Below are 23,548 nucleotides of genomic sequence, written 5' to 3'. Positions count from 1 at the left end.
CCGAGGAGGGAAGTGCAGCGTGTGTGTCTCTGTCCCTTGCTGCTCATTGACACAGTGTTCAAGATGCTCTATGAACCCACGATGCGTCAGTGATCGGTGAGACTCAAAGTGAGCACGAGGTAGGTGTGTTACACCTACGACTGAATAGGAGGCTCTGCCACCCCCAAGGGGTCACATTTTCTTTTCATACCAGAACTTGCTTTGAAGGCACAAAGTAGGCAGTGATATTCTAAGAAACAGGAACAATCAAGGCATCTTGTCATATCCGTTCTCATTCATGTTGTTTCCCTGTATTGACCAACCATATAGGGTGACGATGATGGCATAGAAAGACAAGGAAAGATGGTCCCTTTCCTTTCAGTCCTGCTTTACTCCTCAGGAAGACGAAGGTAGAGTTTGGGTAGAATGTGCCCTTAGCAAGACATGAATGGGCTGGGCATGGTGGCTCATGTCTCTAATTCCAGCACTTTGGGAGGCTGAGGTGGGAGGAACACTTGAGGCCAGGAGTTTGAGACCAGCCTGGGCAACATAGCAAGACCCTGTCTCTACACAAACACACACACACACACACACACACACACACACACAAAATTGAATTAAAATAGTTCAGCTAATTTGGTGTTCTGTCTTAGCTGTACTGGTAAGAACAAATACATATGTACATATAAGCTACAAAATACAAATTGCATAATATCAGTGATTCCGCATGTAAGTTAAATTTCTCTATTTGCATTTGAAACTGGAAATGCACAATGCCAAGATGAACAGAATTCATGCTAATCATTTTAATTTTTCTTTGCTTACAGAGTTAAATAGCAAGTAAAAAAAAATTCCATGACAGAGAGGGAGAGAGAGAGAGAGAGAGAGAGATTGGAGAATAGCTTTATATTTTAGTACCTTTAATGGCATTTTTCTCCATGTTTTTATTTTGCACTGGTGCAGATGCTGGAAGTCCTTTGAAGAAGTGATCCACAATGGAATGAGTGTCTCGGACTTAAGCAGTAAGGTCCTTGGTTCTGGAAGATTTCAAACAGCAATTAGAAGATGTCTATAAGAGATGCAGTAGAAGATTCCTGACATGCGTACAGTGATCCTCAAGACTCCCTTTAAAGCTAATAATTCCATAACTTTTAGTGGGGGAGTGACAGGTCCACAGTCCCTTCTCTGATACCACGGGGACCAGATTATTCCAGAATTCAGATCTTTCATACCTTATAATGTATGCATATAACTTGCATTATGTAACACCCCTAGGGGAGTTTGGAAAGCACCCCAAAACCAAACACACTAGTATCTCTGGAGCAAACCATAAGCCGGTGACAAACACAAACCATGAAAAGCCTCATGTTAGGTTCAGCTGGGAAACAAACTCAAAGAGGTCAGATTGTCCCACCAAATATGGGAAGTCTTTTGGAATTTGAAGCTTTTGGACTTTCAGATAAGGGATTATGGATCTGTGTGTGAACTCTTAAGTCATTTCACAGATTGGAAAAAAACAAAACAAAAATCCCAAACAATGTATACATGGAGGCACCTGAGATGTCTTTAAATTTCATGATGGGAAGAAAGAAACCAACACTTGTACACTGCTCTAGACCTGATGAAAGTGCTTGGGGCTCCACTGTCTGTTAGACAATCACCATGACCTTATGAACGAAGATGCATCATCTCCATCCTTTGGGGACAGGGAAACTGAAGCTTCCACATGGCCGGCATCACATAGTACATGCTAGTGCCTGTGTGAGAACACACGGATTTGGGACTCCAAATGCCAGGCTTTTTCTATAACCTCAAAAACCTCCTAAATGGTGCCCAGTGAATGTATTTCAGGCAGTGCTGCTATTCAGACGGATGCCCCCATCTAGCTGTACTGAATGTTGGAGTTCTTCCTTTTAGGTGATATATCACCAAGGCCCTAAGTCTGTGGAGGCCTCCAGCCTTATCCTGCTGCCCCAGAGTGCCCCAGACTCTCCCACAGTGTAGTAACTGTGCAAAGGGCAGACGCCTGGCAGAACAGGGACTCCAGGGGCTGCAGACTGTACCCTATTGTAGCCACATATTTGGAATATCACACCTACTAGAATTGTGCTAAGATACTGACCAGTCCTTGAGTATGTTGCCTTCCACCAAGAAGAGAGCACTCCCCTCCCCCAGAGATGTGCTATGTGTGTTTAGCTGGGAAGCTCTGCACAGTTGCAGGCTGGTATATCCATGCTTGCCTGAGAATCACAGCTGCCTGGAGCTCTTGGGAAACACAGACTCCTGGGCCCCATCCTGACCTAATACAGAATCAGAATCTCCTGACACAGGCCCAGGTGTTTTGTGCACAAACGTTCCAGCTAAGTGCCGCCTAGAGTTGGGCAAGTTTGGAGATCACCGTGGCCCTCCATTTACTTTGGTAAGAAGGATCTAATCAACCCATTCAAATTTGCAGAGGCAACAGTAAGCAACTCTCTCTAGTTCTTCCACATAAGCACCTTTAGAGACAAAATTTTCAGCTCTAATGGTTTCCACATTTCTTTCCTTGTCACTTCCTCCTTTTGTCAATGTCAATGTATATGTGTGTATTTCCAAGGATGCCATGCCTTGCCCCATGTGCTGTAGCAACAGGGCTGTGCCCACCCCACCCAGGCTGGCCGGGTGCTCAGTGAGCGCATTCTCCACTATGCTTCACCCCACCCCATTGTGGAGATCTCAGAAATAGTGGGTTCCCCAGGTGACATTCAACCTCAAATGTGCATTTGTCACGCTCAGTTCTAAATTGGCTTGTTTTGGCAACAACTTGATGTTTCTAAATATGTGTTCTCCACATATCCTCTTGCCTGAATCTTGAGAAATCTACACAGGAACTGGTAGCCTAGCTACGGAGAGAAGGTTTTTTCCCCTTCCTTTTCCCTTTGAAGCTGCCTGTGGTTGCACCCAAACGCTGCAGATGCAACCATGGATGTGTGTGCGCTGTATCCTCAGCCAGCTCTGGGTCAAGAGCCTGCTTGGCGTTTTTATGTTTCCCTTCTTATGAAGGATAAGGAAATGTGGGGGCAAATGGAATCTCTGCTGGGGACATTTTCAGCCACCGATGCCACCAAAAGGAAGTGAATTTCTTTTCTGTTTATATCTCAGGAAATAATCTGTCACATTTGAAATCATTTCAGAAATATCTACTGCTCATAAACTTTCTGTTCCTTCATCCCCTGATCTGTTGATTCTGTAACATTATAGAGGGAAGGAAGAATGGATTAAGCAGCCTCCCCAGCCATGTGGAACTGTGAGTCCATTAAACCTCTTTTTCTTGGCCAGGTGTGGTGGCTCACGCCTGTAATCCCAGCACTTTGGGAGGCCAAGGCAGGCAGATCACCTGAGGTCAGGAGTTCAAGACCAGCCTGGCCAACATGGTGAAACCCCGTCTCTATTAAAAATACAAAAAATTAGCCAGGTGTGGTGGCACACCCCTGTAATAGCTACTCAGGAGGCTGAGGCACAAGAATCTCTTGAACCTGGGAGGCGGAGGCTGCAGCGAGCCGAGATTGCACCACTGAACTGCAGCCTAGATAACAGCCTGAGACTCCATCTCAAAAACAAAACAAAACAAAATAAAACAAAACCTCTTTTTCTTTATAAATTACCCAGTCTTAGGTATTTCTTCATAGCAGTATGAGAATGGACGAATACAGTCCTTAAAGAAACAAAAAACTCAGAGGTGAAATATGTTTTTAATTAACTTTATGAGGTATGATTTACATGTGTATAAATTATAGTGTACAGGCTGATGAGTTTAGATAAATGAATTTACCATATAACCACCATCTCAATCAAGATAAAAGCATTTCCGGCACCCCAAATGATTTGCTTGCACCCTTTCCCAGTCAATTCCACTCCCATCAACAACCTCAGGCTACCATTGATCTGATTTCCATCACTATAGCTGGATTGTGTCTGTTTTAGAACTTCTTAGGAATGCAGCCACATACCCTTTCCTGATTGGCTTCTTTCATTCAGGGTAATGTGTTTTTGGGATTGATCTATGTGGTGTGTATCAGTAATTCATTCCTTTTTATTGCTGAGTAGTCCATTGGAGGGCTATACTACAATTTGTTTATCTGTTCACCTGTTGATGGACTTGGGGTTGTTTTCAGTTTCGGGCTTTTATGAATAAAGCTGGTAGAAACATTTTTGTATAAGCATTTTTTTTTGGTGTGTGTGTATGCATGTTTTCATTTTGTGGGGGACTAAATACTTAGAAGTATAATGGCTGGGTTATATGGTAAGTGTATATTTAACTTTGTAAGAACTGCCAAATTGTTTTCCAAACGTCTGTACCATTTTACACTCTTGCCATTAGGGCATGAGTATTCTATTAGGTTGGTGCAAACGTAATTGTGGTTTTTGCCATTAAAAGTAATTTTTGCACCAAGAATAGTAATAGCCTTACTAGCCCTGGGTATTAACTTTTTAATTTTAGCCACTCTTCTAGGTGTGAAGTGGTGTCTCTTCGTGGTTTCAATTTGCATTTCCCTGATGACTAATTATGCGAACAGTTTTTCATGGACTTTTTGGCCATTTTTATATTTTCTTTGGTGAAGTCTTTTTGGTAGTTTTTTGCCATTCCCCTTTTAAATTGGGTTGTTGGTCTTCTTATTACTGAGTTTTGAGTGTTCTTGGTATATTTTGGACACAAACCGTCAGATATATGTACTGTGAATATTTTCTTCTTGTTTTCTTACTTTCTTAATGGTGTCTTTTGAAGAAATTTTGAATTTTTATGAATTCTAATTCATCATTTTTTTCTTTTATGGTCAGTGCTTTTTGTGTCTTAAATCTGCCTACAAGGTTATAAAAACTTTTTCTTCTGTTATTTTCTGGAAGTTTTATAGATTTAGCTTTTAGGCCTATGGTTTATTTCACATAAATGTTGTGTATGCTCTGAGGGTAGAGGCTGAGGTTTGTTTTGTTTCGTTTGGATATCTAGTTGTTCCAGTGACGTTGCTTAAAAGATTATTATTTTCTCATTGAATTACACTGCATCTTTGTTGAAAATCAATTGGCTTATATATGTGTGGTTCTAATTTGGTTCTCTATTGAATTAGCTTCCCGCAACAAATTGCTACAAACTTGGTGGTTGTAAACAACAGAAACTTACTCTCAGTGTTCTGAAGTCCAGAAGCCCCAAATCAAAGTGCTGGGAAGGGCGTGCTCTCTCCAAAGGCTCCGGGGGACAATCTTTCCTTGTTGTTCCAGCTTTTTCCCCAGCCCCTTCTGTGAATCGTGTGCTACATCTCATCCTGACCTAGGTCAAAACTCAGGCCTTCTCCCCTGAGGCAGTTTGCACAACTCGGCCAATGCTTATTCAGCCTTGCAGTGCCCTTTTGCTCTGATGTGGAATGACTTGGAACTCAACGAATGTTTATTGCGGTCTGCAATGTTTGGTTGGAGGGATTCAGGATTGAAATACAACAACAAAACATTCTTAAGGCATGTTAATTGTTCCTAATAAGGGAAGGTAACAGTCCCGTGATTAATCTTTCCAAAATGCAACTCTGAAATCTTGGGTGGTCTTCAGAAAACCTACTGCCTCTTAGTGCTTTACAATCCCATCACAACCTACCTGTTCAGAATTCTTTCCCTTTACAGAGTTCCCCCCCATCTGAGGTTCTGCTTTCCCTGGTTTTAGTTACCTGGGGCAACAGTGGTCCAAAAATATTAAATGGAAAATTCCAGAAATAAACAATTAAGTTTTAAATTGCATACCCTTCTGAGTAGTGTAATGAAATCTTTTGCCATCCCACTCTGTACTGCCCGGGAAGTGAATCACTCCCTTGTCCGGAGTTTCCACAGTATATACTCTACCCATCTGTTAGTCACTTAGCAGCCATTCCAGCTATCAGATTGACTGTCGCAGTGAAGCAGTGCTTGTTTTCAAGTCGACCTTATTTTACTGCATAATGGCCCCAAAGTACAAGAGCGGTGGTACTGGCATTTTGTTATAAGTGTTCTATTTTATTATTATTGTTGTTGCCTAATGTATACATTATTATCTATCATAGGTATGTATGTGTAGGAAAAAAACCTTGTATACATAGGGTTCCATACCAGCCTCAGTTTCAGGCATCCACTGGGAGGTCTAGAAATATATCCCTCCTAGATAGGGGGCACTACTGTACTCTCTAATCTAGCCACACCTATATCCTCCCTCCATAGTCAATTCCTGCCTTTGCAGCTCTGCTTAGCCTTGTGAAATTTTTGCTTGCAGCTGTAATGGAGGCTGTTGGACATTCAGGTCTGGAGTTTAGCACAGCAGTGTGGACTGGGGACTTGGATCTAGGATTTTCAGCACAGAGATGTATATTAATTTTCTAGGGCTGCCATAACAAAGTACCACAGACTAGGTGGCTTAGAGGCATTTATTTGCTTGCCTTTCTGGAGACTGGAAGTCCTTGATCAAGGTGTCAGCAGGGTTGGTTTCCTCTGAGGCCTCTCTCCTTGGCTTGCAGACAGCCACCCTCTTGCCGTTTTCACATAGTTGTTCCTCTGTGCACATGTGTCCCAGTGTCTCTGTGTGTCCTAATCTCTCCTTATAATGACATCAGTCAAGCCTGGGCAATATAGACAGACACCCTCTCTACAAGAAAGAAAAATAAAAACAAAATTTGCCATGCTTTTACTCCTAGTTACTTGGGAGTCCAAGGCAGGAGGATTACTTGAGCCCAGGAGTTTAATCCACTTATGCCTAGTAGGCTAAGCTTGTGGGAGTTATTTATATCCTACTGCTCAAGGTCATTACCAAGGTCTGATATTTCACACAAAAAATTTGCAACCTCCGGCATAAATGATAAGGCTGAAGTGAGCGATGATCTCTCCACTGCACTCTAGTCTGGGGGACAGAACGAGACCTTGTCTCTAAAGATAAAAAGATTGGCTTAGACTAGAGCCTCCACTAAAGGCTTCATTTAACTTAATCATCTGTTTAAAGGTCCTATCTTTAAATACAGACACATTTTGAGGTACTGGGGGCTTAGAGTTTCAATATAAATTTGGGAGGAACACAATTCAGTTTATACCCAAGAAGGTATCTAAGTTATGGGAATGGATGATTTTACCGAGAAGGATAAAAAAGGGGTTGCAAACTCTATGTAACAGAGATTAATGAGCAAAGGGGGCTGGTAGTAACATAATGGCATCTCAAGTCATCTTCTTTTGGCACAGATACACTTTATTTTACTATTATTCTCATTTTTTAAAATGTCAAAACAAAGAAACGTTCTTCCTGATTTTCTTAAAACAAGCTTCCCTTCCAGGATATCCCTTGGTTTCAGACTGTTGATGGTAACCTTGGCACTTAGAACTAGTTCTCCATCCAAAGAAAAACAACACTGCAGATCCCTGGGAGATGCGAGTGATGCTCAGCCTCAGCCTGGGGAACTACAGGAGTGCATGGCAGTGATGACTGACAACCAAGAGTGCACACTGTTATAGAGTGTCAGCCACGAGTCAATGCTCCTGGATTTTTGGTATTTCAAAGGAAGCTGAAAATGCATATTTTAAAATGTACATTATCATCACTTTAGAAAATTGTCTCAGCTGTTTAAAAAACAACACTGTGAAGTTGAAACAAAACACATCACCAGACTGTATTTGGAGTGTGAGCCATCCATTTCTAATCTTAACATAAAGTGAGACATAAAGAAGAGGAACTAGAGGTCTGAGCACTAGACAGAGCTCAGAGGAATCCTGTCTTAAATGAAAGCTGAAATTTTTCTATTTTTTATGAATGAGCTAACAAACATGGCTGGATGCTGAAAGTTCCAGTGGATGATGAAAAGTTAAAGAGGGACCTTATATGGAGTGACCTTAACTCACAAACTGAGACAACGTCATTATGTACTCCCGGTCTAATGCAATAGGAAGTATCCAGTACCAGCTATGAGCTTCTTTTTGCCCAGATCACTCAACCCAAATCTAATCAAGCCTGTAGACCTAATTTCCAGCTTACAGGAAATTAAAAGGTTAGAGGAACCCAGTAAAGGATACTACAAGGATGTGCTCGATCACATCCACCATGTAGGGAATTCTACAGGGCAAATGGCCAGGTTTTCTTCCAGATGTAAAAAGGGGAGAGGGACTATTATAGATTTTAAAAAGATTTAAGACACACATCAGCCAGATGCAAAGCATAAGTCACATGTGGATCATGATTTGAACAGTTGTTTGTAAAACATACTTTGAGACGGTTGGAAAAATGTGGACTCTGGCAGACATTAGCAGACATTAATGAATCACTTGTAATTTTATTATATGTGATAACTATTTTGCAGCTATGCATTTTCAAAAGCTCTCTCTGTCAGAGATACAAACTGAGGTATTTTTGGGTGAAATGATAGGACATCTGGGATTAGCTTTAAAATACTTTAGGAAAAGTTAAACAGGGAAGAGGCGGAATGGATAAAATAAGATTAGCAAAATGTCAATAATGATTGATAAATGTGATGGAAACATGGGAGGTGTTATTGTATTATTCTTTCTACTTTTATATATATTTTTAGAATCCTAAATAAAAGGAAAAAAATAGCACAAAGCTCCGGTAGAGCAGGTGACCTTTGCAGAGAGGTAGGAGAAGGCCCAGGCATCAGCCTTTCCCGGCTGCCTCTTCTCAGAACTGTGCCTGGACACTATCCTTTGAACTGCACCCATGAACTGCCTTGTTCTACCTTTTTATTCTTTCTTTTGGCAAACACTGAAAGCACCTGTTATGTGGTTAGGGCTGGGCAAAGGGCTGAGTTAAAAAAATCATTTTAACAAAGAAATGTTCTTTTTCTTAATTTTCTTGATATAAACTTCTCTTGTTTCTCTGAGTTCTGGAGGCCTATGTGCTGGATCCTCCCAGCCAGTGAGGGAGCCCCTGGAAGGCAGGAGGCTTGCCTTATTCCTGTAAACTCTGTTGCTCCAAAACACCACTGCCATTTACTAGCTTGCTGTGTGCCAGGCGTGGTACTAAATGCTTACTATGGAATTTAAAATTTTGATGTTTTGCATGGTTTATTTTGCATTAATTTGGAATTTGTAAAACATTACATTAGAATAGTATTTACCTTCATTACCTCAGCTGTTTTTTGGCACCCTTTAAATTTTGAGAGGAGGTTAGTACCTAACTCGCCTCACCTAATCCTGGCCCCGCATGGAGGTCCCAATACTTGCCTCAAAACTATGTGAATATCTGTTATTCTACTGGTGAATGTTCTGGAACATTCCTCGGCACCTTGCAGGCATCAGTAGTCAAAGCAGGACAGAGAGAATTAATTACAGAACACTGGGTGGCATTTGGGAACAATAGGTCTCACCAAAGTCTGATTCTCAGCATCTTACTTAAACTACAAATAACAGCTGGGAAGACAGGGAAGAAGGAGGACAGTAGGTTCTCTTTCTTGAAGTCAAAACTTTCCACTGCCCTGAATGGGCCACTTCATTCATGGCCCCTTCAATTGGCTTCTGTTTGTTCTCAAGGAACCAGGATTCCTCTGGGCTTGTGCCTTCTGGAGCTGTCTTCTTGTTAGAGTAGGTAGTTAGGCAGACATGAGCAGGGCAGGAGAGGCCCCCCCCAACCCACCACAACTGACACCCAGGAAAGTCAGGCGACCATCAGGTAATGGTCAAGCAGTTGTTAAACTTTCTCTCTAAAATAATAATTGGTTGCAGCTGGTGCCGGGGAAAGGCAGTCTCCCAACAGAGAGAAAATAACTGAAGCTGATGATCAGCAGCTTCCTGATAAGATCTCAGGAGTTGGGCAAGTGGGCTCAAGCGTGTGCGCTAAGAGGCAAAACGGCAGAGTTTAACTGGTATGTGATCTTCCTCTAGGAACACTCGAGTAGTAAGGGGAAAACACCTCAAATGAGTATGCACATAACTTCAGTAAATACATTGTGCATGCAGCCCCTCCCAAGTGCTGGCACATGAGGATAGCTCACCCCAAGGGAAGAATCAGAGGAGGAGAGATGCAGATGCTGGAATCATGCTAATGTATAAAATCCCAGGTCAAGGACTAAATGGCACTTGAATCTCTCAAGTCACCTGCTTGGCCTTCTTTCAAGTGTACTTTACTTCCTTTCGTTCCTGCTCTAAAACTTTTTAATAAACTTTCACTCCCGCTCTAAAACTTGCCTTGGTTTCTCACTCTGCCTTATGTCCCTCAGATGAATTTTTTCTCCTGAAGAGGCAAGAATCAAGTTGCTGCAGACCCATATGGATTTGCTGCTGCTAACATACTTTGGTGTCGTGACTCACATACGTCCCCAGTGGTAAGATACTGCTAAGCCTTGCCTTCTTTGGCTGGGGGTGTTTAATCCCCGTGTGTGATTTTCATCTCCCCTTTCACATTCCTGCTTACTAACCAACCCCCGGAACAATCCCTCTCGGTCACAGTGGCTCTGTTCCCCCAGGCTGATCTCTCAGCTCACCCTGACAGGTGGCTTATGGGAGTAGGAAGGACCTTGGCATCTGCAACAAGCAGACCTGAAGCACTGATAGCTCTCCTGGACAAGAGGCTCATGAGAGTGGTAGGGCTAAGGCCTGAGACTATGGAATGTCTGGGGTTTCCTCTGCTATTTTAACTAAAATCGGTTCTTTCTCAAAAAACCTGCACATCCTGTTCTCTTGTTTTCTCTAAGTGTGTTTTGAAATAGCCTTGTGCACCCACTGCACTGTCTGCCTCAGGGGCAAGTCTGCCTCTTCTCTGGTTTCACCTTGCATGCTGTCTGACTTCCTTCTCTGCCTTAAAACACACACTCCCTGTTATTTGTGCACCCGCGGCTCTTGCTGTATCTGTGCAGCAGCAAAGACATGGCCTCCCTGTGAATGTCTGTTGGCTTGTTGCCAGGACAGATACTAATTGCAACCACAGCTCTGCCAGCTCCTTATAAATTACCATACACTTTTCATCCCTGTTACACTCAAGGGCCAAGATTTTTTGGTGGCTTTTGAAACAGTTTGTCACCTGCATAGGGCCTCACTCTCACTCCTTTAAGGATCCCACTTTCTTGCTTTTTTTGAGTTGGCATCCCTTTGGGAGGAGAGAAAATTCCTCCTTTGACATTTGAAGCCTTTATCCTAAGCCCCAAGTCCTCTAGAAGTTCCTTCTTTATGTCAAGAGGGTAAATACATGTTGCCCTCTGAAATCCAAGGGTTGCTGTTTTTGCGAGCATATGAAGGCTTTCCATAAGTGTCATTCTCACCTCCTCCCACTTCCTCATGTAGCAGGATTGTCCTGTCTGCTTAAGCATTTTTTCTGCGTGTTGCCCTGGGAGGATGAGGAACCCCAAATACAAATTTTCTTTCATTTCTCTAATCTGTCCCATGCCCTTCTCAATATGCATCAAGACCTTCAAGGTCATATTCAAAGGGAGGAAAGTCCAGCCTTGTGGCAGTTGGCAAAAAAGCAGGCTTCTCATCTACTTAAAGAATGTGGAAAATGAGAATCTGAGAAAAGAGATAATCATTTTGTTTCTCCAAGTGAGAGTCACTATAAGGTCATGGAGACAAGGATATAGGCCAGCCCAAGGCTACAGGTGCAAGAGACAAAAGTACCCATAAGGGTCAGTCACGGTGGCTCATGCCTGTAATCCCAGCACCTTGGGAGGCCGAAGTGTGTGGATCACGAGGTCAGGAGTTCAAGACCAGCCTGGCCAACATGGTGAAACCCTGTCTCTAGGCCGGATGTGGTGGCCCATGCCTGTAATCCCAGCACTTTGGGAAGCTGAGGTGGGCAGATCACTTGAGGTTGGGAGTTCGAGACCAGCCTGACCAACATGGAGAAACCTCATCTTTACTAAAAATACAAAATTAACTGGGCATGGTGGCACATACCTGTAATCCCAGCTACTCAGGAGGCTGAGGCAGGAGAATCTCTTGAACCTGGGAGGCAGAGGTTGCAGTGAGCCAAGATCACACCATTGTACTCCAGCCTGGGCAACAAGAGCAAAACTCTGTCTGGAAAAAAAAAAAAAGGAAACCCTATGTCTACTAAAAATTTAAAAATTAGTTGGGCACAGTGGCAGGTGCATGTAATCCCAGCTACGTAGGAGGCTGAGGCAGGAGAATTGCTTTAAACTGAGAGGCAGAGGTTGCAGTGAGCCGAGATCGTGCTGCAATGAGCCGAGATCATGCTGCAGTGAGCCGAGATCGTGCCACTGCACTACAGTCTGGGTGACAGAGCAAGACTCCATCTCAAAAAAAAAAAAAGTACCCATAGGACAGAGTTGAAGACTGATCCCAGGCTACAGGAACAGAACAGATTATCATTAGAACAGAGATGAAGGCAAGGTTGGGGTAATGGGCAAGACCAATTCTTCCGAAACCCCAAGGATGAATAAGGAGTCCCCTCTTCACTCCAGTATCTCCTCTGTTCTCAAGTGGGTAATTGGGACCAAGGTTAAGGGTACCTGGTAAGATTGGCTCATTCTGGAACCCTAAGGATGAACGGGGGATGCCGTGTTCAGAAAAGGATAACAGAGGGGACACCTTCTTTTTCCTTTTCCTCCTCTGTTTTCTCTTTGCAGATGAGAAATTGTGTCTCCATACCACAAGACACCCCCCTTAGATGCATCCCTAAGAACTGGGAAAAGTTTGATCTCCCAAACCTTAAACAAAAAACTAGTTCTCCTTAGTAATACTGTTTGGCCTAAAAATGAACTGGGAAAAAAATCACAAAAGTCAGCCTTAGAATCCAGTGCGCCTATGCAGGAAATCCTCAAATTAGCCTCCTCAGTCTTTTATAACCAAGATCAGGACAAGGAGGACAGGGCTAAGAAAAAGGAGAAACTCAAGGACAAGAGGCTACTCACATATTGGCTGCTTTACAAGCCCCCAGCCCCCTCCAGATTGCCCTAAGGCCACTCCTCCAGGTAACTGCCATTGGTGTGGGAAGCCAGGCTGCTGGAAGGCAAACTGGCCCAAGGGGATAAATGGGAAAAAGCCCCTCACAGTTTGACCCCTCTGCCACAAGCTCATCCACTAGAAATGGGACTGCTCTGAGGGCCAAATGGCCCCTGGGACAGAATCCCAGCCCCTGAATGCTGTGAGCTGAAGGCGCTCTCTACTCAACTGGCTTCCAAATCAGACATCATCATCAACAGGACAAAGCCAAGGACAACTCTTGGAGGTGTCAAGTAAAATTATACATTTTCCTTTTGGATTCAAGAGCTGCCTACTCTGTGCTAATCTCCTTCTCTGAGCAACTCTCCTCCAAATCGTATTGGATAGTAGGGGCAAATTGCACCCCCTCCCCCCAAAAGAAAAATTCACTCCCCTTTGGGGCAAAAATATACTTTCCAAGATGGGTGCCTCCTTAATATTTACCCAACCTCTAAATTCATCTTTCCCTCTAATAGCCCTGTTTCTCCTGGGAAACCTACCTAAATCTTTAACCAATAACTTTAACCTGCACAGTCCTACTTCAGGGGTTTAAAAATAGCCCACACTTATTCAGACAAGCCCTAGCAAGAAATCTAACTGAGCAATCTCTTGAGGGGGGGATAACTTCTACAGTATGTAGATAACCTCCTTATCTGCTCCCCTTCACAGGACTTGCACAGCAACATGTAGTGCAAGCCACAACTTCCTAATAGAAGGAAAATGACTTTTGCCTAATTCAAAGGTTATAAAGGTAAAGAGGTATTTTTGGTAAGGAACATTATAAAGAAATGAGATTTTATATGAGAAAGGATCTTGTATGGTAAATTCTTGCCATAAAGTAAAATGACTTGTTGTTTTAGAAGAGGGATATTTAGGACAAGTCAGAAAGTCCAAGCATGTCATAGCTGGTCCATGTAATTTGTGAAAAGATTTGTGAAAGGGAATTTATAAAAATTGTACAGTTTCAAAGGTCATTAGGTATACTACATGCTTTAAGGTCATAAACTGCTACTATAACTCTTAATAACTGTACAATTTGCCTGCTTTAAAGCCATTAAATTCTAAGTAAAACTTAGGAAAATATGGAGTTAGCCATGATCCCTAGCTAAAGAGTCAGATTTTTCTTTTTTCTTTTTTTTTTTTTTGAGATGGAGTCTCACTCTGTCACCCAGGCTGGAGTGCAGTGGCGTGATCTCGGCTCACTGCAACCTCTGCCTCCTGGGTTCAAGTGAGTCTTCTGCTTCAGCCTCCTGAGTAGCTGGGACTACAGGTATGCGCCACCATGCCCAGCTAATTTTTGTATTTTTAGTAGAGACGGGTTTTCACCATATTGGTCAGGCTGGTCTTGAACTCCTGACTTTGTTATCCACCTGCCTCTGCCTCCCAAAGTGCTGGGATTACAGGCATGAGCCACTGTTCCAGGCCCAGAATCTATTTCATTTCAACATCTCTACTTGTCTTAAAACTCAAGGAGTCTTCTATGTTTGTGGCCAATCAGTTCACCAATGCCTTCCCACTAACTGGACTGAAACTTGTACCATAGACTATGTATCCCTGAACATCCTCATAGCCCTTGGCAATCTCTCTCTGCCAGTACCAATACACTGGCATTCCATCTTTCTCAGGGTGAAGAGGGCTATCCAATTAAGTCCCTTTCTCACAGGACTTGGCATCATAGCCAGTACAGGAACTGGAATTGCTGGAATCACAAAAGCCTCCTTAACCTACAGCCAACTCTCAAAGGAAATCAACAACATTGAGGCCATGGCCAAAACCTTAACAATCTTGCAAGAACAAATCAACTCTTTAGCAGCTGTAATCCTCCAAAACAATCAAGGACTAGAGATGTTAATGGCCAGTACAATTTGTTTAGCCTTAGATGAAAAATGATGCTTTTGTGTAAATCAACTGGGAAAAGTATAAGACAACATCAGACAACTCCTAAATTGAGCCTCCAATTTACAGGAACAAGGCTCCCAGAGTTGGCAAAATTGGAAAGGAACCTGGAAATGATTATCCTGGATTCTTCTGTTTTTGGTTCCACTCATTAGTCTTTGATTTTTGCTCCTTTTTGGTCCATGTCCTCTAAATCTAATAACTCCATTTATCTCCTCTTGCCTTCAGGTCATCAAGCTCCAGATGATCCTCAGTGAGGGATGCCATCCTCTCAATATTCAAGTCACCCTTCTACAGAGGACCCCTAGACTGCCCAGCAGAGGGACATGACAGAGATAAAATCCTGCTCATTTCCCTTGGATCTGGCTGAATACCACTTTCACCAACCCATGGAGCCACCCTGCCCTGACAGCTAGCAAGAGTCCAAGACCCACAGAACAACCACCACCACCCCTCTGTCAGCAGGAAGCAGTTAGAGAAGACTGAACTTCATCCCGTTTCCTAAAGAATTGGGTCTTGGACTCTTGAGTGGGAAAATGTTAGAGCAGGGCAGGAGAGCACTGCCTTCCCAACCCCCTTCTTTGACACCGAGGAATGTCAGGCAACCAATAGGTGCTGGTCAGGCAGTTGTTAAGCTGTCTTGCTAAGATAATAACTGGTTACAGCTGGCAACAGGGAACAGCAAAAACAACTGAAAACAATGGAAGCTGGTGATCAGCAGCTTCCCAATAAGATCTTGGGAGCTGGGTGAGTGGGCTCAAGCATGCGCACTAAGAGGCAAAATGGTGGAGTTTAACTGGTAGATGACCTTCCTCTAGGAACACTGGACTGATTAGGGAAAAACCCTTCAAGTGAGCACGCATGCAACTTCACTAAATTCATTGTGCATGCAGCCCCTCCCAAGTGCTGGCAGGCCACTTCTCATGAGGACAGCCTGCCCCAAGGGAAGAATTGGAGGAGGTGAAATGGGGATCCAGGAAAAATGCTAATGTAAAAAGACCCCAAGTCAAGGACTAAACAGGACCTGAATCTCTCAAGTCACCTGCTTGGCCCTCTTCCAAGAGTACTTTGTTTTGTTCCTGCTCTAAGACTTTTTTTTTTGAGATGGAATTTCACTCTTGTTGCCCAGGCTGGAGTACAATGGCACAATCTCAGCTCATGGCAAACTCCACCTTCCAGGTTCAAATGATTCTCCTGCCTCAGCCTCCCGAGTAGCTGGGATTACAGGTGCCCACCACTACACCAGGCAAATTTTTGTATTTTTAGTACAGACGGGGTTTCACCATGTTGGCCAGGCTGGTCTCGAACTCCTGAACTCAGCTGATCCACCTGCCTTGGCCTCCCAAAGTGCTGGGATTACAGGTGTGAGCCACTGCACCCGGTCTCTAAAACTTTTTAATAAACTCGTTCCTGTTCTAAAACTTGCCTTGGTCTCCTACTCTGCCTTATGCCCCTCATATGAGTATTTTCCCCAGAGGAGGCAAGAATTGAGTTGCTGCAGACGCCTATGGATGCACCACTGCTAACATTCTCTCCTCTGTTGAAGGAACTCCCTTCTTCTTCCTTTCACAGGTCAGCACATCAGGACCTCAAATTTTGGCTGGTAATTTCTATGGGAACAGCAGGAGGGGGCACACACTACATGGGAGCTACTATGGTTACCCTGAGCTTGTGTCCTCAGCTCCTACCAGCAACTTCCCCTTCTGGAGCTCCATGGCAGGTCCTTGATGGAGCTATTCCTGGGAGCCACCTGCAAACTCTGAACTGATTGGCGTTTCTACCCCCTGCCTTTCTTTCCTTTTCTTTTTAAGTTCTGAAAAAAGAACAATTCATGGTACTTCTCAATAATTTATACTGCCAACTCCCTAGTTCTCATTTGTATACTGAGGCTACAGGTCAACCATGTGACTTGTTCCAAAGGGAAACCCATGTCTGTGTAATTCAAGCCAGAATCCACTTCCATAGCTACAGAAATGGAGGCCAAGTTGATTTGGGGCTTATTTATCTAAAAGCTTTAAAGAGAAGCAGATGACCACATGGCATATGAGAGGGAGAGATTTTTCTGCACAAACCAGCATCCCAGACTGCAAGTGATTTCTCCAAGATGTTCTTGAATTAATAATGGCAATAGGTCTCCTGAGAGGAAAGTGGTTGCTTTCTTAAAAGGGTCTCCGATATGCTTCTTGGGCTCCCACATAAGGAGCCAGTGCCCATGATGTGGGGGATGTGCCTGTAGATTTCCAGAATGGTAGCCTCTGCTCTGTCTGAGATGAAGTGAAAACAAGTAAGACTTGGATGCTAAGCTCTTGATCCTGTGCCCAGCACGTAGTAGGCACTCAATGAATATTTGCTGAATGGATGGATGAATCGGCTCTTAGCTATCATGTATGTGGTCTGACGTTCAGAGATTTTTGTAGAGGATCCATTCCCCCACTTCCCGTATTTTCCATGGCTTTTCCTGGGATGTCTGGAATTGCCCCATGATGGCTTGTGGCTGAACACTTTGCTCCTTCTCAAATGTCATTAACACTCAGGATGAAAGAAGGCTCTGGAGAACCAGTAGGAGACAAGAGTGGCTTTTCCATGCTTGCTGTGTTTCTTGCTGTTTGCTCTTGGAACTGTGGCATCCTTCAGGGCAGGGACTGGGCATCTCATCTGTGTGTCCTCTGGGCCTTGCGCTGTGCTCAGTGCATGCAGGCACTCAGGAATGTGCTCTGAACAAGTGACAGAGAGGACACTTTTGTCTCTTTAGTGTTGAGCGCTGGGCTTGGCACACAGTAGGTGCTCAATAAAGGCTTATTCCATGGAAGGCCAAGCATGATTTCTCAGGAACACTGGGAAGTGAGAAACATTTTGATCTCTGGAAAAGACCACATTCAGGCTGGATAAAGAGGCTTTCAAATATCTTTCAATGAATGAGACCCACGGCTGACACATTTGCTTCCAAAATGTTTGTTTCCCCTCCTTTGACTCAGCCCCTGGCCATTGCCAGTGCAGATTAAGATGTTTCCCAGTGAGTTTCTGGAGGAGTTCCTACTGAGGAATCCCAGGGCCTGCACCCAGGTTCTTGGGAGAGAACCAAAGCCCTGTGAAATGCTGGGCCCAGGCAGCCAGAGGCAGTGGGGCATGTGGCCTCTTCTCCCACCTTTTGAGTCCAGCCAAGAAGGACAGTGCCCTCTGTCCAACATTTACTCAGTGCCAAGCATTTACCAGCAGAATCCAACTGAATCTGCACACGATCCTAGAGAGCAGGTGTCATCCCCACTTTACAGATGGTAGAGCTAATTCTCAGGGGTGTTAGCTAACTGGCCCAAGTTCCTGTGGGGGAAGTAGCAGAGCTGGCATCCACACAGGCTGCAGAGCTGGCATCCACGCAGGCTGCAGAGCTATGCCTGAACTCTAGAGCTGCCTCCCACAAGATAGCTGCAGGGTGTCAACACACAGTGATGCCAGTACTCACTTGTGTGCCCATCAGTCAAGGGTGCACTATGTGCACACAGATAGGGACCTGTCGTACCTCCGTTTTACAGAGGAAGGAAGATGCTTGAGCCACCCAGCTCAGAAGGGGACTTGAGTCTGTCTATAAGCAGGCCCTGAAGCCCAAGGCCTGGCTCTACTGGCCTCTTCCACACCTGTCCCACAGTGGCCATGATACTCCTGGCATAGACCACCCAGTGGTCTTCCTGCCCCATCCCCAAGTCTTGTCTCTCTTCAGTTTTTCCCACCCCAGCCCCACCACACCGCATCTGTCGGCATTTCTTTCTAAATCTCAGATCTGTCACGCCAGTGCCCATACAAGGCCCTCCCGTGGCCCCTTCTGAGACACGTGCTGTTTTCCAAGAATAGACACAATCAAAAAAGCCATTTATCTTGGAAACACTTCACACAAATACTTTCCTAATTAAATTCCATCTCTATGTCAGCACCTACTAATTTAAGCCCCTACTAATAAAATTCCATCTCTATTTCAGTAGGTGTATTAAGCACCTACTATGTGCCAAAACCTGTGGGAAGTGTTGGTGGGTGCCGTGGGAGCACCCAGGAGGTCTGCTGACCTCACAGGTGTGGTGTTTCAAGCTGAGAAAGAGGGATCCGCATTCACCCTTGAATCCTCGATTTACCCTGTGCATCGGTACAAGGCCAGGGGATTACATGTGTCAGTACGTTTAATCAGCCCATTTACCCTTGAGAGACAGAGGCTCAAAAGGGCTGAGCGGCTTACCTCAGTGATAGGTGGTGGGGACTGAATCAGCCCAGGTCTCTGTTTTTCTCACAGTGAACACCATGACAGGACATGAATGAAGACGGGGGCACAGGCGGCGCTGAATTCGGGCTGAGACTGGCTCTGAATGGGGGCATGGTGGCAGTTGACACTGAACAACTTCCAGGATTCATCTCTCCTCATTCACAGTGTGCCTACAAGATCCCAGGAAACCAGAACATGAGCAGGAAACTGAGTCTCAGTTCACAAGCTGTGTCACCTGGGACAAGTACTTAAGTTTCTTAGCCTCATTGTCCCACCTAGGAACATGGACAGCGTAGCTGTGAAGAGAATGGAGTGGACTGGGTGAAGCCCATGCACGTGCTCTGTTCCCATGTACGGGGGTTCCCTGTAAGCACTGTGGGGAGGGGAGGGAGGGGATGTCTGGGCTGGACTCTGCGTGTAGGTAGCACTGAGGTCCCTGCACCCCAGCCCTTTCCTCCAGGGAACACTGTGGGTACCACAGTGGACAAACATTAGTTCTTCCTGGGGGTCAGAGACTGCCCTAAGAACTTGATGGGTGATAGCTTATTTAATGCTGACAGCAACCCTGGGAGAAAGTGCCATTGCTGTCTCTTTTTGACAAGTGGGGAAACTGAGGGCTGGAGAGGTCGAGAGATATCCCCACCCAGGTGACATGGCTGATGGTGAGAGAAGAGGTCTGAGCATCAGTGCCTCTGTCCTTGACTGCATGCTAGGAGCTGGGGGCTCCAGCGGTGGAGGCGGGTGGGGACAGGGGCACCTGCACTGCCAGGTAGAGCTCTGTTCCCTCTCCATTCCCATCATGCATGAAATATTCAGAGCTGACACCCACCGACAGCCGAGGTGTGTCAGAACTATTTCTCTTCCAGTTTCCCTTAGACCTAAGAAACACCCTTTGGATCCTAGCAGTCATTGCTAAGCCTGTGTCTTCCAAGTAGAGAAGTAAAAAGGAGAAACAGCAGAGAAAAATGGGGGCTGAGATGGGTTCTAAACAGAAATCTACTGTCCTGGGAACATTTTGGAGTCTGTCTTCATGGGAAGGGGAGTGGTGAAGTGAACAACAGGTGCACCTGAGGGACTGGGGAACATGACCATGGATCAAGGGGCGCTGCATTTTAAAAGAAGACAGAGAGGAGAGGGAGGAGGCTTAGTCTGCTCTGGCTGCCGTGACAAAATACCATAGGCTGGGCAGCTTAAACAGCAGAAATGTATTCCTTGCAGTCCTGGAGGCTGGAAGTCTGAGATCAAAGGGCCAGCCAGTTTGCTTTTTGATAAGGGCTCACTTTTTGGCTTGCAAACAGCTGCCTCTCTGTCCTCAAATGATGAAGACGGGCAGCAGGGTGCCGGGGGGGTGTGGAGAGAGAGAGATAGCACTCCACCTCTGGTGTCTCTTCCTACAAGGACACTAACCCTTTTGGATCAGGGCTCCACCCTCACAACCTCATTTAACCTTAATTACTTCCTTACTCCACATACAGCCACACTTGGGGTTAGGGCTTCAACATATGAATTCGGGGGAGCACAATCTATTTCGTAGCACGAGGGAGTTGGGAAGGTGACATCTGAGGCATCCTTAGGGGAGAGTTTGTGGGTGGAGAGAAGGCTTCCCACAGTCCATCAGAGAGATTCCCTTTTCTGACACCCCCAGTGTGCCTCAGTTTCTTCATCTATAAAGTGAAATTATACAACTTCCTCATAGGGTTCCTATGAGATGATAATGAGAAAATCTATCTTGAATGGTCAGCACAGGGTCTAGCACACAGGAGGTATTTCTCTTCTTAGTTAGCAGGGTGGGGTGGGGTCTATTGCCCACCACTTGGCAACGGCTGGGCTTGCGACTTGCTTCGAGCAATGGAATGTGTGGAAGGGACACTGAATTTCAGAGCTGGGGCCCCCAGGTTCCTTGCAGCCCCCCACCCATCCCCTCTCTTGGTATCCTGTGAATAAGCATGAGTTAGCCTGTTGGGTCATGAGAGTGAGGCAGAGGAGAGTGAGGAGACCTAGGAGTTGGAATATTCTAGACCATCCAGGTGCCACCTGGACACCGACTTTTGGGGGAGCCCAGCAAATATCAGCAAATATCCTGGCCCAGACTAGGAACATCACCCAGCTGACCAACGGAATTATGAGCTAAAAAAAATGATTGTGGCTATAAGTCACTACATTTTGGAGTGTTTTGTTTTTAAGCCCAGCAAAAGCTAAGTGGTAGCTGTATTATCTGTCCATCTGGCTGGTGTGTGTCTATATTGTAAATGGCAAAGATCTTGGCAGATATGAGGGATTTTGTCTTATCCCTTTGTTAAACTGGAAGATGACCTCTGAGTTGCTGTTGAGGGGTACAACATCAAAACTGCCCTACGGCCTTGTTTTATCTTTTCCTCTGAATATTTAATTATGTGAATGAAAAAATTATACAGATAACCTGTGTACATGTTCTCTGCGCAATAACCTGAGTCAAAGCTCTTTTGACCATGTCCACCTCCCAGTCCTCTCCCCAGGGTAATCCTGGGTCCCACTTTCTCCCTGTGCATTTCTATCTGTGGATGCACAGACACTATAAAGCAGAGTTTTCCATCTTCTAAATGGCATTACGTCAATATTTTTCAACCATTTGCACTTTTGCCCAGTGATTACATTTTGGAGAACCTTTATCTAAATGAGGGCATCCTCTCCACTGATGTGTGTCAGCTCTCCCGCCCTAGGCCTGGCACACGACACACTTTCAGTGAGTTGTTGCTGAGGGAACGCCTGAAAGAAAGAACGCATGTGGGCAGTGACATTGTCATCCCGCCCAGCTTGCAGCCTGCTCTGGCACAGCTGCCTCATGGTCTGCACACCCGTGACTCCGAGGTGAGTCCTAGTGGCCCCGCCTAGATCTCCAGGGAGGACCACCCCGCACATGGCCCTGGCATCTCACGGGAGGATGGGAAGAAGAACTTTGAAGGCCACGGTCATTGTCATGGACACCAGGCTTACTCTGCTTGCACAGAGTAAGCAGGGAGGTGGGGGGGGATAGGCTTCAGTAATTTGGGGGAGGGGTGTCTGAGGTGGGGGCAGCTCCCTTTTGGAGGATCAAAGCGCATGCGCTCCAGCCTCCTCCTCTGTGCTCCAGAGCCTTGCCCAGGTCTCAGAGGGGAGGGCGGGTTTCTCAGCTGCTCTGGTTTATATCCACACTCAGATGGGGCCTGGTGTGAAGTCTCAGTACAGACGGTTTCTGGAGCAGGGCTGTGTCTAAGGGACCTGAAAAATGGGAGCCTGAAGTCCCAGGAGCTCCCGGTGCGTCCCCGCTGCTCGCTGCTCTCCAGCCCATTAGACTCACATGCCAGGCAGATCAGGCCATTCCCCACCGCACAGCTAAATGCCAAGCAGCCTGTCTTCTGCCTGGAGCGTGTTTTCTGTGACATCAGTCTCGTCGTGGGCTGGGAGTCCGAAGGACACAGGTGACTTGGGGATTCTTCTCCTGCCTTTCTTTCTGTCTTTCTTCCTTCCTCCCCTCCATCCTCCAGACATGATATTTTGAGGTGCAGCGATAAGTCAGGCAGTGTGGCAGGCACTGAGGACTTCAGGGACCTGAGTCAAGCAGAAGGGTCCCTGCCCTCCTGGAGCTTACGATCTAGTTGGGGACAAATATGTAGCTGGAAGGTAGTGAAGGCCTATGAGAAAGACACAGGAGCAGTGACCCCAACAAAGTGGGTTGGTCAGGGCCCCAGGGCAGGGCCAGCCATGGCAAATCAGAGGAAGAAGATGCTGGGTGGGGGGTCAGCATGGGGCGGGCCCTGAGACCAGGCAGAATCTAAAGAGAAGGAGGCCGTCCTGTATTGGGGAGCAGGATCAAGTACCATGGGGCAGGCTGTCTCCACACTAACAGCTGAGTAGGGTGACCAACCCTCTCAGATTGCCCAGGACCTAAGGGGCTTTCAGTGCTAAAACCAGGAAAGTCCTGGGCAAACGGGGATGAGTTGGTTACCCTGGGGCTGGGTCACTGGGTGAAGCCTCCCAGAGGAGAGACGAGCTGTAGCTGGGCCCGGAATGTGGTGCGGGCTGAAGCATCCCAGGGAAAGGCTGTGGGCGGGGTGACGGCATCCCTGCCTGGTTTATTACTGCAGGGAATGATCTGGCCAGCTGGCCACCCACTACCAGCCTGAGATGAACTTTTGCTTTCACCGCTGGCTGCACTCGAAACCAATGACGCAAGCCGAGGCATGTAAATAATGACTTCACGGCCACCTGGCCTGCCTCCCGTGGCTGTGCAAGTCTGGAAGGGGCCGAGGATGCAATGACTGTAATCTCCACCATATGGCCTCCTTCCCTTCCTCGCGTGGTCAGAGGTCACTCCACGTTTCCCCCAGGAGGTTCCTGGGGCCGGAAAGAGGCAGGAGGTGGATAGGGGCAGAGGTTCGGAAGCCCCAGTATTGACCGAGTGGCAGTGGCTTCCACTTACTGAGCTCCAAGCTGTGCCCCAGGGACCGAATGCTTAGAGGCCTCATCTCAGTTCATCCCTACAGCGATCCT

The sequence above is a fragment of the Pongo abelii genome, chromosome 15 (assembly GCF_028885655.2).
Source record: "Pongo abelii isolate AG06213 chromosome 15, NHGRI_mPonAbe1-v2.0_pri, whole genome shotgun sequence".
NCBI lineage: Eukaryota > Metazoa > Chordata > Mammalia > Primates > Hominidae > Pongo > Pongo abelii.
This window is presented reverse-complemented; position numbering follows the sequence as displayed.